Raw genomic sequence first — 12,755 nt, 5'->3', positions numbered from 1 at the left:
TCTGCTGTGGGACTTGGATTTAAATTAAAACTGGATGGACTGATCAAAGCTTTCTCTCTGTGATAACTACCAGAGATGTCAAGCGAAAGGCTGTCTGGAATTTATGTAAATAGATGGATAACTGTTTTGGTAAGCAAACCATGGACTTCTCTGTTTTGAAACCAGTGTCTTTATGCTTTGCTGTGTGTTTGGTTAGCGTAGCCCAAGTCTATGATTAATCCGGATTTGGGTAAATTGCTTGGTGGAGAACACATCTGATGCCTTCTGTCACTCTGGATAAGAGTGACAGTATCCGATTCTTCCTGAATTTATACCTGGTTCCTGTTTTTTCCAATAGGGAGCAGCATGCAGCCACATGGCAATGGCATGCCTGTGTGATGACTGGAGATCCAATGGGATGGGGATTACATGGTTTTGGGATGATGGCTTGTCCGTTCGATACCTGTCAGTTTTGCTAAGGGAAAGGGCTTTTGCAGCCGTCAGGCAGTGCGGCAACCTCTGTTTGGATAAGCCTTTTGATTACTGGTTCAAGAAGATCGCTTGTTGTCCCTTGTAACAGGAAATCTTACATAATGACATCTTTGCTGATCACTTATGTCATCAGGCCAGCCTTTGTGCATGTCTCGAACCCTGTAGTGAGGTAGCGAGAGCTTCTCGTGACCTCCAAAGGATTCACTTGCTACTGGCAAAAGTCTGCTTTGTACATCAGGCAAACACTCCAGATGATTGACAGGACGACACAGGGGCTTTAATTATTTATTGTTTCAAAAAATACACTATTGGACTTTCAACGTTGCATCTATCATCCGCAATGTCAGAATATTTAAATACTGAATTTTAAAAATGTATGTTTTGGAAAAGAGTCAGTGCCGCATAAAGCACATCAGCATATTGCTGTGAAAGATATCAAACAGAACAGCTTCCTTTTAACACTTTCAGTATTGAATTTTCCTTGAAACAAGCAAGCATGGGTACTGGAGAACAGTAAGGAGCCATGCACTTTCCTAAAGTTCCAACTTCTCTACGTGACGGTACATGGTGTAAACACTGCACTCAACTTACACTTACCGCTGAGCAAAGACGTGCTTCTCATATTATCCGATATTTAAAGGAGCATTGCAGAACGTGTAATCAAGCCCAGCCGTTTAGCCTGATTCAGACCTCCTTCCTGCTGTTCCGGTTTTCTATCTGCTTATAATACACGGTGCATGCAGCAGGCAGTAATTTGTTCAGTCTGATGCGCATCCTGGCCAAAGGGACAAGATGCCACTTCAACAGGATACGGGATCAAATTCAGTTTACATCACTGCTGGTAGATCTAAACAGATTTGATCTGCCAATTAAACAGGGCAAAGGCTCCCTTCATTATTTACTTGAGGGAAGCGAATCAGGTTGCCATCGTGAACCAAACAAACAATGTAAGACAAAAGAATACCAGCTCCATTGCAGGGGTGAAGCGCAGCCAATAAACCAAGAGTGGCTTTCTCAAAAATAAACGAGAAAAAACACCAGCAGATCTGGAGAAAAGTCGGCATTCTACTATTCACAACTTGATGTTCTAATCACCCCACAGCATATGATGAACAATATTTCAGCATTACTTTCTTGGGGTTGAAAGTGTAACACTTATGTAAAGTGCTTCATGTCATAAAGAACCTGCTGTGGCATCAGTTCAGCTTTTGTAATAAGGAATGGATGATCCCATTTTTAACCGCTTTCTTAACCTGCCCTGCCACCGTCAACGATTTGTGCACACAAAGCCCCAGGTCTCTCTGTTCATGCACCCACTTTAGAATTGTACCCTTTAGTTTATATTTCCTCTCCTCATTCTTTCTACCAAAATGTATCACTTCACACTTTTCTGCGTTAAATTTCATCTGCCATGTGTCCGCCCATTTCACCTGCCTGTCTATGCCTTTCTGAAGTCTATCACTCTCCTCCTGTATGTGAACGCACGAAGCGTAGTAAACAAGGTGTGTGAGCTGCAAGCACAAATAGCCACATGGGGATAGGCTGCTGTGGCAATACCTGAGTCCGAGGGCTGGATTTAACTTACCAAGACGAGTTGGGGGTGGGACTGCTGCCTTCCGGGTTCTAGTCCCGCCCCCAGTGACGTCCGATGCACAGACGCTATTTTCCCCTGATTGGCCTTGTTAAGCCCGCCCTGCTTTTGTTGATAACGCATCATCTGCCAGTTTTCATAAAGGGACATGAAACATTTATTTTTGACAGATGATTTGACAGTGTTTGACAGCATTGAGGTGCTGTCAAACACTGACAATCAGTATACAAAGATGAGCCCTTGCACCCAGGCTCTCCAGTGACTCTCTCCTTAGGATAAAACAGATGACAGCTGCAGGTGAGGGTACAGAAGCGATCTGTCACTTCTCCCAATGAGGTGAGGCCACACAAACACTTCAAAGCTTGTCAACTACAGAAAAATCTAAACACATTAAAAATGACTTTCCCAACATTTCCTTACCTCTGATACGCACCAGTATTCCATTGCATCCTTCACACCACTCCTGCAGCTGTCATCTATACACAAACATTACAACAGACCCACATCACGCCTCACTTACCCTGGCGGGGTTCCCCGATGTTGGGAAGCCCGCAGCAGACGTCGCAAAATGGGAAAAAGCCTCTTAACTGCCTGTTAGCTACCTGTTAACAGGCAGTTAAGTGGCTACAATCCTCTTCCTGTCGCTAGGAGTTGGGTCCCTGCGCAAATCAGGGACCCGAATCCTGGGAAGATTGGTTGGAGGCAGGTTGGGAGCGGGTTCGGGTCTGCTCCCATTCTTTTTGATTTTGAAAATCCAGCCCCCAGTATGAGTAATGATGAGTATGAAACTACTGGATTGTCGTAAAAACCCATCTGGTTCACTAATGTCCTTTAGGGAAGGAAATCTGCCGCCCTTACCCGGTCTGGCCTATATGTGACTCCAGCAATGTGGTTGACTCTGAGCTGCCCTCTGAAATGGCCTAGCAAGCCACTCAAGGGCAATAAATGCTGGCTTAAATCAGCAACTACTGCTGGTGAGCAAGTTATACACAGCTCACACATGTATGAATCGATTCTAAGAGCTCCAAACGTGAATCTTACACGTTTCATCAAACTTGCTAACGTTATGCCCAAAATCAAAAAGAACATCCCATGGAGAAATGGTAAATAGGGTTACTTACATAGAAGATAGGCCATTCGGCCCCTTGAGCCTGTTCCGCCATTTAATGAGATCATGGCTGATCATCCAAATTCAGTACCCTGTGCCTGCTTTCTCCCCATATCCCTTGATCCCTTTAGCCTTAAGAAATATATCCAGCTCCTTCTTGAATATATTTAATGAATTGGCCTCAACTGGCTTCTGTGGTAGAGAATTCCACAGGTTCACTACTCTCTGGGTGAAGAAATTCCTCCTCATCTCAGTCCTAAATGGCTTACCCCTTATCCTTAGACTGTGACCCCTGGTTCTGGACTCCCCCGCCATCGGGAACATCCTTCCTGCATCTAGCCTGTCTAGTCCTGTTAGAATTTTATAAGTTTCAATGAGATCCCCTCTCATTCTTCTAAACTCTAGCAAATATAAGCCCAATCGACCCAATCTCTCTTCATACGTCATTCCGGCCATCCCAGGTATCAGTCTGGTGAATCTTCGCTGCACTCCCTCCATGGCAAGAACAACCTTCCTCAGAGAAGCCACAGAGCTCACTCATCCAGCATTGGTCATGAGTTATGGACCACTCGCACTTGAGAAAGATCACACCTGTATCCCCAGTGAGATCGCCGTTATATAAATTATAGAGTACAAAATGAAACGTTACTTTACATTCATGGAATCGCACACGGCATCACAACTTCCTGTTGGTATGGCAACAATAACTTGGATCAGTTTTGTGCTCGTTAACTACAAATGGTGTCAGTGCCTGTTTCAAGCCTTACTTGGGATCAATAAATCACTATTTCCTGTCTGGATGACCTCTTTACAAAGATCTAAAAGAAATTGAACCAGGATTCAATGCAGACTGAGTACAGTATATAAAAGGATCCTGTTTCAAATCAGATAAAATCCAAATGAGCTTATTCCATTTACTTTCCTGTGCTGGCTTGATGTATGAAGAAAGGATAAAAAGAATGGGTCAAACGGTAGCAAACCTGAATCAAAGCTCTTGCAAATTACTAACTCTTGCAAATAAAATAAATCCTGATTTAAAATATGGATTATATAGTATTTCTTTTTTCAACTGATTTGCAAACTGGAATAAGGATGTTATAGGTGAATAAAGTTACCAACCAAAAGCAGCGCTGTCCCTTTAAATGAACAAAACTTTATTGTCTATGCTCAAATAACATATTAGCTTGTGCTACATTTCTCTCAGTTTTAACCAATCCATGTCCCTCCACTTTGAGCCTTTTGGCCTTTGTATGTGTTTCCGATATTCTGCTTCCTTAATGCAGATGCCTAACATCTGTTACCTATTTGCGAGAATAGCGAAACCCCGAGCTAGGCTAGTGAAAGGTAAATGGCAGGGTCTTGTTTAATTTGGGAAAAAAAAAGGAGAAAAAAAAAATCCTTCTGTCCTCTGGGATTGTGGGCTACCTTCAGTTCAAACCCTAACAGTTTCTATCTCTTTGTTTATCCAAATACTGGCAAGGAATGACAAACTGAAGAAACCTATGCACCCTGCTAATGGGAGTTCAACTGCTTCCTGTGGTATGGGAGTCTGGCTGCTAAGGTTACCAGTGCTGTTACAGATGCACAGAATATGGTGAGGACACCACATTTTGTATTCGCGGCAAATTCATTTTTGGTCCTCTATAGCTGAATTTGAATTATTGGAACAAATAAAATTAAAATGAGAGTGGACAGTGCTGAGGCAATGGGCTCTTTTATTGAACTCATTGATAATATCACGTAAGATCAGAAAGCATAAGTCAAATACAATGTCCTTACTCCTCCTCCATAATCTCCTTGAAGCACAATCTCAGACCCTATGGGAACATAGCAACAGGAGTGGGCCATTTGAACTATTGAGCTTGCAATACCGCATAGTTGCATAATGGTGGGGTCTACCAACCAAAATACTGATAGTCAGTCTGAGGTGCACACCAGCTCTAAAAAAGAAAAGAACGTTCATTTATATAGCGCCTTTCACAACCTCAAGACATCTCAAAGTGTTAAACGGCCAATGAGGCACTTTTGAAGTGCAGGCACTATTGTAATGTAGGAAATACGGCAGTCAATTTGCGCCCAGTAAAGTCTCATAAACAGCAGAAAATGCTGGAAACACTCAGCAGGTCAGGCAGCGTCGGTGGAGAGTCCAGAAGGCTGTAAAGTGCCTAACAGAAAGATGAGGTGCTGTTCCTCGAGCTTACATTGAGCTTCATTGGAACAGTGTAAGAGGCCGAGGACAGAGAGATCAGAGTGGGAGTGGAGCGGAGAAATAAAGTGAACATAAACAGCAGTGTGATAATAACCAGATCATCTGTTTTTAGTGATGTTGGTTGAGGGATAAATATTGGCCTGGACTCCAGAGAGAACTCCCCTTCTCTTCATAATAGTGCCATGGGATCTTTTACGTCCACCTGAGAGGTCAGACAGGGCCTCGGTTTAACATTTCATCCAAGAGATTCTGCATCACAGGAGTGTCAAAGCAGCATTTGTCAGTGTGTTTTTTTAAACACAACACGATTCAATGGTGGAAGCACATTGCTTCGGAATAATTCATGTTGCAACAGATCATTTCAAGTAAATATAATATAAAAATAAACAGAGTATGTGAATGAAAAGTTTGTTGGTATCAAGTTGTGGCAAGGCATTGAAACCTTAGAAGAGCTCCCAAAGAATCCTGGTGGTAATTCATATGTAGAGCCAGCTCCTCGATTCTTGCTCCCTGCTCTACTGCAGGAGTGAATGTTTTACCAGTTGCATAGTGCTGGAGCCCCAGCTAGGGGGCCCTCAATTTGAACTATAGCCTCACTTGACAATTCACTTGCTTGTCTCATTGGCCGAGTTTCTCTCTATTACACCCAGTGACAAAAGAAAGACCTAAAAAGGTAATATATTGACATCACCGACACCATATTTCTGTCACCATCGCTTGTCAACATATATTAACATCTCACCTTCTAAGGTTTCATCGGGGGGAAATAAATCAGGTGAAAATCCCAGGGGAATGGTCACTTAATTACCTTCTACTCAGTGCTGGGCCCTGTGGCGAATACACAACTACATATAGAAGATTCAAAAGACAGAAACTCATTTTTTCTAAAAGTTTCACTTGAGAAAGATGAAGCATTGGGTGAATGGTTTCTTTCCGAATGTTTTAGACATCCTTAAACAGCAGCTCTTGAAGAGTTCAGTGGCTGGAAAGCACTACCGACTGGGATTAATCAGCTTTTTCTGGATTTATTCATCACTGTTTGGGGAAAAAATTGTTAGGAGAAATGCTGACATCCAAATATAATGCACCTTTCATCTTAAGTTTTCAAATGATGCTTGGTGTCCAATTCAATCCAGGACTGGGTAGAATCATAGAATAGTTACAGCACAGAAGGAGGCCATTCGGCCTGTCGAGCCCGTGCCGGCTCTCTGCAAGAGCATTTCAGCTGGTCCCACTCCCCCGCCCTTTCCCCACAGCCCTGCAAACCTTTTTCCTTCAGGTACTTATCCAACTCCCTTTTGAAAGTCACGATTGAATCTGCCTCCACCAGGTAAGTACATCTTTTCCAAACCCAATCAACCTTAAATAAAGGGCAGATCGCGAGTGTCGAGAACAAACATACTTTGATTGAGACCAGCAGAGAGCACTCTCTGATAAGCCTGTAACTTCCTGGCTTCCAATGGTCATATTTCCTGCAGATCCCAAAAGGTTTTAATAAATTAACGTCACATAGCAATCAGAACAAGGTGAGGGAACCTCCAAAACTATCAAATGTATTAGACCTATTTACAAGGCACCTTTTGTTCAGGACTGACTGTGGATTTGGTTCAGTTCTGGAATAAAAAGTTTATTTGAAATATTGCTGACATTGGAACTCCAGACTACTTACTCTTGGTGCAAAACTCAGGTTAGCCGGGAGTGGGTTCAGCCCCTGTGTTGTTGATGTCAATGATAATGTTGCGGACATCTCCTGTGTCTAATGATGGAGCAGCACATTGACTTAAGCAGTCAAAACCTGAGAGCATTACATCATCTGAACAAGATGGAATTGTTTACTGAAGAATGTACTCTTCCCGTTATTACATATTTGACTAATTTTATGCAAATAAACGATAATAATAACATTTTAATGAAAGAGTGATTTTGTCAGACCACAACAGAACAGCATAAGGTTAAATTCTAACATGACTGTTCTTGTCTCTGTATATAAAAAATAAAATTCTTGCTAAAAATAAGGCCGTGTAAAAGTTAAGTAATAAGACTGAGGCTTTGTGATTGAAACTGGTTTGTTTTACAATGTTAAATATTATCGTTTGAGTTAGGATCGTTCAGTGGGAAATTAATGACCAAGAACCTTGGTTTTGAGTTAGTTGGACTCATCTGAGCAGCAGTGGGAGCAATGCAGTTAGCCTCAGCAACCCTGGATTAGGAAAGGAAAAGATTCGCTGGGGCTCTTGCTCCTGATTACTATCCAGTGATTCTTTGCAGGTTTGTCGATGTTGCCTAAATCGGGATCAGGCCTAACGATTACCACAGCTGAATGCTTTAGTGATGTTCATTGTTGGGAAGAGTGGCCTCCTGGGTGAGATACAGGAAGGATGCCAGCACTTGTGGAATGTATCCCAGCATGAGGCATCACCTTTAGGAGAAGAGAGGTGAGGGAAGTAAATCACAGGGAGGAGAAAACTGTGTGAAACTGCACATTGGAAGCATATATCAGGAGGTTCTGCACTCCCAGCCCAGGATCTTCTGACCGATTTTAGGAACAGGAGTAAGCCCTTCAGTAGCTCAAGTCTGTTGCACCATTCGGTCAGATGATGGGTGATCTGTACCTCAACTCCATTTACCCACCTTTGCTCTGTCTTGAATATTTCAATTGATGCAGCAGCCAGTATTTTGGGGGAGACAGTTCCAGATTTCCACTAACCTTTGTGTGAAAATGTGCTTCCTGATTTCCCTCCTAAATGACCCAGCTCTAATTTTAAGGGGCTGGATTTTGTGAATGGAGGCGAGTTGGAGGCGGGACTGCTGCTTGTTGTGTCAATGTCCCGCCTCCATCCTCGCCTGACCAATCAGAGGGATTTTCCCTGATTGAGCTTGTTAAGCCCGCCCTACAGGCTCAGCAGGCCAATTAGGGAGGCAGTCACTGATAGATTACGTCAACGTCAGACGTGCTATCTGTCAAGACTTCTTGGAAGAAGAAATGACAGCATTTGACAGCTCTGTGAAGCTGTCAAACACTGACATTCTCTTTAGTTTGATGAGGCTTTGTGGTGAGGACTCATCAAACCTTTCAACTTTGTAAATTTCACATGTCTGTAGGATCGGAGGATCCAACAGCCATTATGTGAAATTGACAAGGAGAATGTCAGCTCTCCCCATCCAGCGTGGCTAAAGGCTGTAGAAAGAAAAGAAGGTAAGTGAACACTTTTTTAAACTTATCACTCACCTTACATACTTACCACTCCACACTTGCACCCATCACTCACCTCTACATCTTACTTCCAGGTGCCTCCGACCACCGCAGACCTCCTCCACGTCTCCTCCAACCCGGCGGGGTTATCTGAGGTCGGGAAGCCTTCACCTGTGAAGGTAAAATGGCACTAATCCTTTTTTCTGCCTGTTAACTACCTGTTAACAGGCAGTTAAAAGGATTAACTGTCTTTCCCGCCTCCAGGAGATGGGACCTGAAGCTGCACATCCTCCCGCCTCCTGGCAAAAGGGCACGGAGGCGGGATGGGGGCGGGTTTGCCATCCGCCCCCACTTTCTCCGAGTTCACCGGCTGTCCCGCCTCCATGCCCGCCTCCTCAGGGCTTGGAAAATCCAGCCCTAAGTGTGTGCCCCTTTGTTCTGGATTCCCCCACCAAAGGAAATAGTACCTCTATATCTACCCTATCAAATTCCTTTCTCATTTTAAAACACCTCAATTAGGTAACCCCTCAACATTCTAAATTAAAGGGAATACAAGTCAGGTTCACGCAACCTGTCCTCATAATTTAACCCTTTTGTGAAACTGCTCTGTATCCTCTCCAAGGTCAATATAATCCTTCCTGAGATGTGGTACCCAAAACTGAGACTCTGCACAATTGAAGCATAGCTTCCTCTTCATTAATCCCAACCCTCTTGAGAGAAAGGCCAGCATTCCATTAGTCTTGTTGATTACTTTTTCTACCTCTGCACTAGCTGTTAGTGATTGGTGTACATGGCCACCCTAATTCCTTTGCTCCTCCACAGCTCCTAGTCTCTCACCATTAAGAAAATATTCTGATTTGTCTTCCTTGAATCCAAAGTGGATAACCTTACACTTATCCACATTGAACTCCATTTCCCACAGTTTTGCCCACTCGCTTAATCTGTCTATGTCACTTTGTAACTTCCTGCTCCCATCTACACAAGTTACTGTGCCTCCTCACTTAGTCTAGGCCCCGGCTGGCATCTGAGCTGGTCGAAACTGGTCAGGTCTCAACCTACGAGCTGAATTGGGGTGCCCGATTGGCATCCGCACCATGCTAAAATTATGATGAGACCCAAGGACCAATTTGAAATGGTTCACTGGCCTCGCTCTTCTGCGTGCCACAAGAATCATGCCCAGTTTTGGGTGCTAATGAATTTAGGCCCCGTTGTGTCCAATGTTTTAAATTTAAGGTTAAGTTTTTCTTAAAGATGTTTAAATGCTGGACCAAATTTAAACTCTGTCATGCGATGAACTTGGCTCAGTTTTAATGAAGTTTTCATCACAAACTGTTCCTTTGTGTTCCAGGAATGCGGCATACAGGAAATGATAGAAGTTGTCTACACAAGATCTTAAGATCACAGGATAGAAATGGCTAAGGAAGCCCATTCAGTTCATCTTGGCTCATTCATCCCAAACCCGCAGTCCCTCATCACAGCTTACGACTCTTTCTTAAATGATTCCAGGGAATTTACCTCCACTCCCTTGTCCATTTCATGTGTTGATCATTCTTTGTACAAAGAACTCCTTGACATCAGTCCTGGATTTGGCTATTGCCATTTGAACCTGCTCCCATTTGTCCTGAAGGAGCATGCCAGATTTAATGTTTCTGTGCGGTTTACTTTGATGAGGTCTCCTCTTGCCTGGTTCTTGTTCAAGACTGAAAATCTCACATTTCTCCTCACAACTCAGTCTTCTGATGTCAGGGATCTTGGAAAGTTTCCTTTGTCTCAGTGACCAGGACTTCTAAATTCACCACATTTAGTGATATTAGCTATTGATGGAATGCTTAACATATTTGCATAACATCCTCGGTCCACCATCTTAAGAGGTATTAACCCATTAAAAATAAGAAAACAGGTGGAGGCATGTCATATAAATGTGTTAATCACTTTCACCAACATTTATTTGTAGCTTGAATCATTTCCCCCGCTTATTGTTGACACAGAAATGCTGCTGCCTACCTCAGAAAAGGCTAATCCAGAAGCAAGCCTGGTTTAACAAAATTAAAAAGCTGTTTAGTGGAGGTAACTAGGGCGACAGAATCCAGTGTGTTTATTTTACATTTCAGTGAGAGGGAACTGCTTTAGGTTAAATAAAATAAATGAATAGTTAATTAATTATTTTCTTTCCAAAACCCTGTCTGAGCTATTTTTCCTTTTGTATATTTTTATGAAAATGTGTAAATTTTCTTCCATTTAAAGCTTGTACTTCTTGGTTCCAGAGGTGAGGATCAGGGCATTGGAGGGAAATTAGTGGCAAAGACCATGAGAAAGAAATGGAAGCAGAGTTTTTTAAAGAAAAACCGTGAATGGATACGATTGTTCATCCATCCAATGTGACCTTTCTGTATTTTGCTACTAGTGACAGGGGTGATGGCTTATTTAAACTGAAGTATAGAGTAATGCACTTGAGTGATTGAAACTACTAAAGTAGGGGTCATCTTAACCACCTGAAAAAATCAAGAGAATGTAGTCAAACCTCTCTGAAAAACTTTGGCAGCTTAATATTTACATCTGTGAATTAGTAACAGTGTCACTCTTGGTAGTATCTGCAAACAATTTGCTAACTAACCCAGTGACCATAATTTACTGTTCCCCAGTTTTCTCCTCCATACCTCAGCCCTCCCCCAACATCCACATCCACTCAAACCTTCATGAACAGGCATTGGGATGGTTAGGTCTACAGGTCTTTCCTGAGATGCCATTGATACAATTCCTTGGTTGTCCTGCCAGGAGGTGCAGTTGAGCAGTCAGGAAATGGATATAAGACTCATCCTACCTTCTCCCTCCACTCACCCTTCACTCTCTTACCTGCCCTTACACAGGTTTCTGTTCTTCCCACTGGTGGGCAGGGTAGCGATGGGAATAGTCACTCTCAAGATCATGGGGAAGTCCGAATATGAATTTCAGTTCAGATAGTCCAACTGTTATGGTCCGTTCAGAAGACCAGTGTAGTCATATTGACAGTTAGTGTATGTTTAATATATCTTCACCAGAATACACTCACCTAGGTGCAAATAACTCCTTTCCTTTGTTAAAGTATAATTGATTTGAATGGATACTATTTCCGAAGAAATAAATCCCAAATACTTAATTTCCTAGTATTAAATGACTGGGTTAATTTTGTTAATTATTTCATAGCATTTAAAGATGCATGTTTTATACTAACTTATCAATCAATCACCCAGTGCGTGGATTTGTGCCTTAATGCAACAAAGTGAATATTTCCACCACTGTGTCAGCCAGTGAATTAGAGGCGGGACAGGACTTGTGGTTTTAATTGATAGAGTCTCTGAACTCATGACCGAAATCACAGCAAGCAGTGTCTCCCGAGTACAGCAGGATCATTTCTCCAGCAAAATGCAGTGAGTGGAGGAGAGTTACATAATACAAATTATGTGCATAATATCAATTCCAGTTACATGCAGTCTCCAGGCGTGATTGAAGGGGGAATTACCCAATCATCTCCATTCTGGCCAGGACTTGTGGTGTCACTATATGCAGCCTTCAAACATAGTTCAACCTGTCTACTAGATGATTTAAGGCTCATCTTGCCTAATTAATGTATTGTGTTTATCTCTTCTATCTGCTCTTTTTTTCTCATGTGGCCAAATGTAAGGTAGGCTGACCTGTAGAAGCTCCAAGGGTGGTCTCAATGAGCATGGCTTTTTTTTTTCCTTCTTCGCACAAATGAACTTCAATATGATATATCACAAAAGTCCTGACAGTGGCATGATTCCTCCTCCAACAAGTGCCAGTGAGCATCATACTTCATGTACGTTTGTCCCTTTGCGAAATCATATGGAATTCATTTTTCAGCAGACCACATTAACGTCAAATTCCCCAACTGATTATTTTAAACACACAATAAAGTTCAAGATTACCTTGTAGACCAATCATTTAGTAATGATTGTTTGGATTGATTGTTTTAGTAATTCAGGTTTGACAAGGTATATTTTGCCAGTAAATATTATATAGAGATATCAAGATTACACACACTTCAATTTTCTTAAGTAGCGGAAATTACTATGTTTGGAAGGGGGCTGTTACAGAAAAATAACAAAAGCTGAATGAGTATTTACACCGTGAGTCATTCTGCAACTGTTTGAAAGCCACATGGTAGTTCATACCTTGATTCAAA

This window comes from Somniosus microcephalus, chromosome 21, assembly GCF_052327205.1.
Source record: "Somniosus microcephalus isolate GS21.2 chromosome 21, FLI_Smic_1.0, whole genome shotgun sequence".
NCBI classification, from domain to species: Eukaryota; Metazoa; Chordata; class Chondrichthyes; order Squaliformes; family Somniosidae; genus Somniosus; species Somniosus microcephalus.
The sequence above is the reverse complement of the archived record's forward strand: the minus strand, read 5'-3'. Positions refer to the sequence as shown.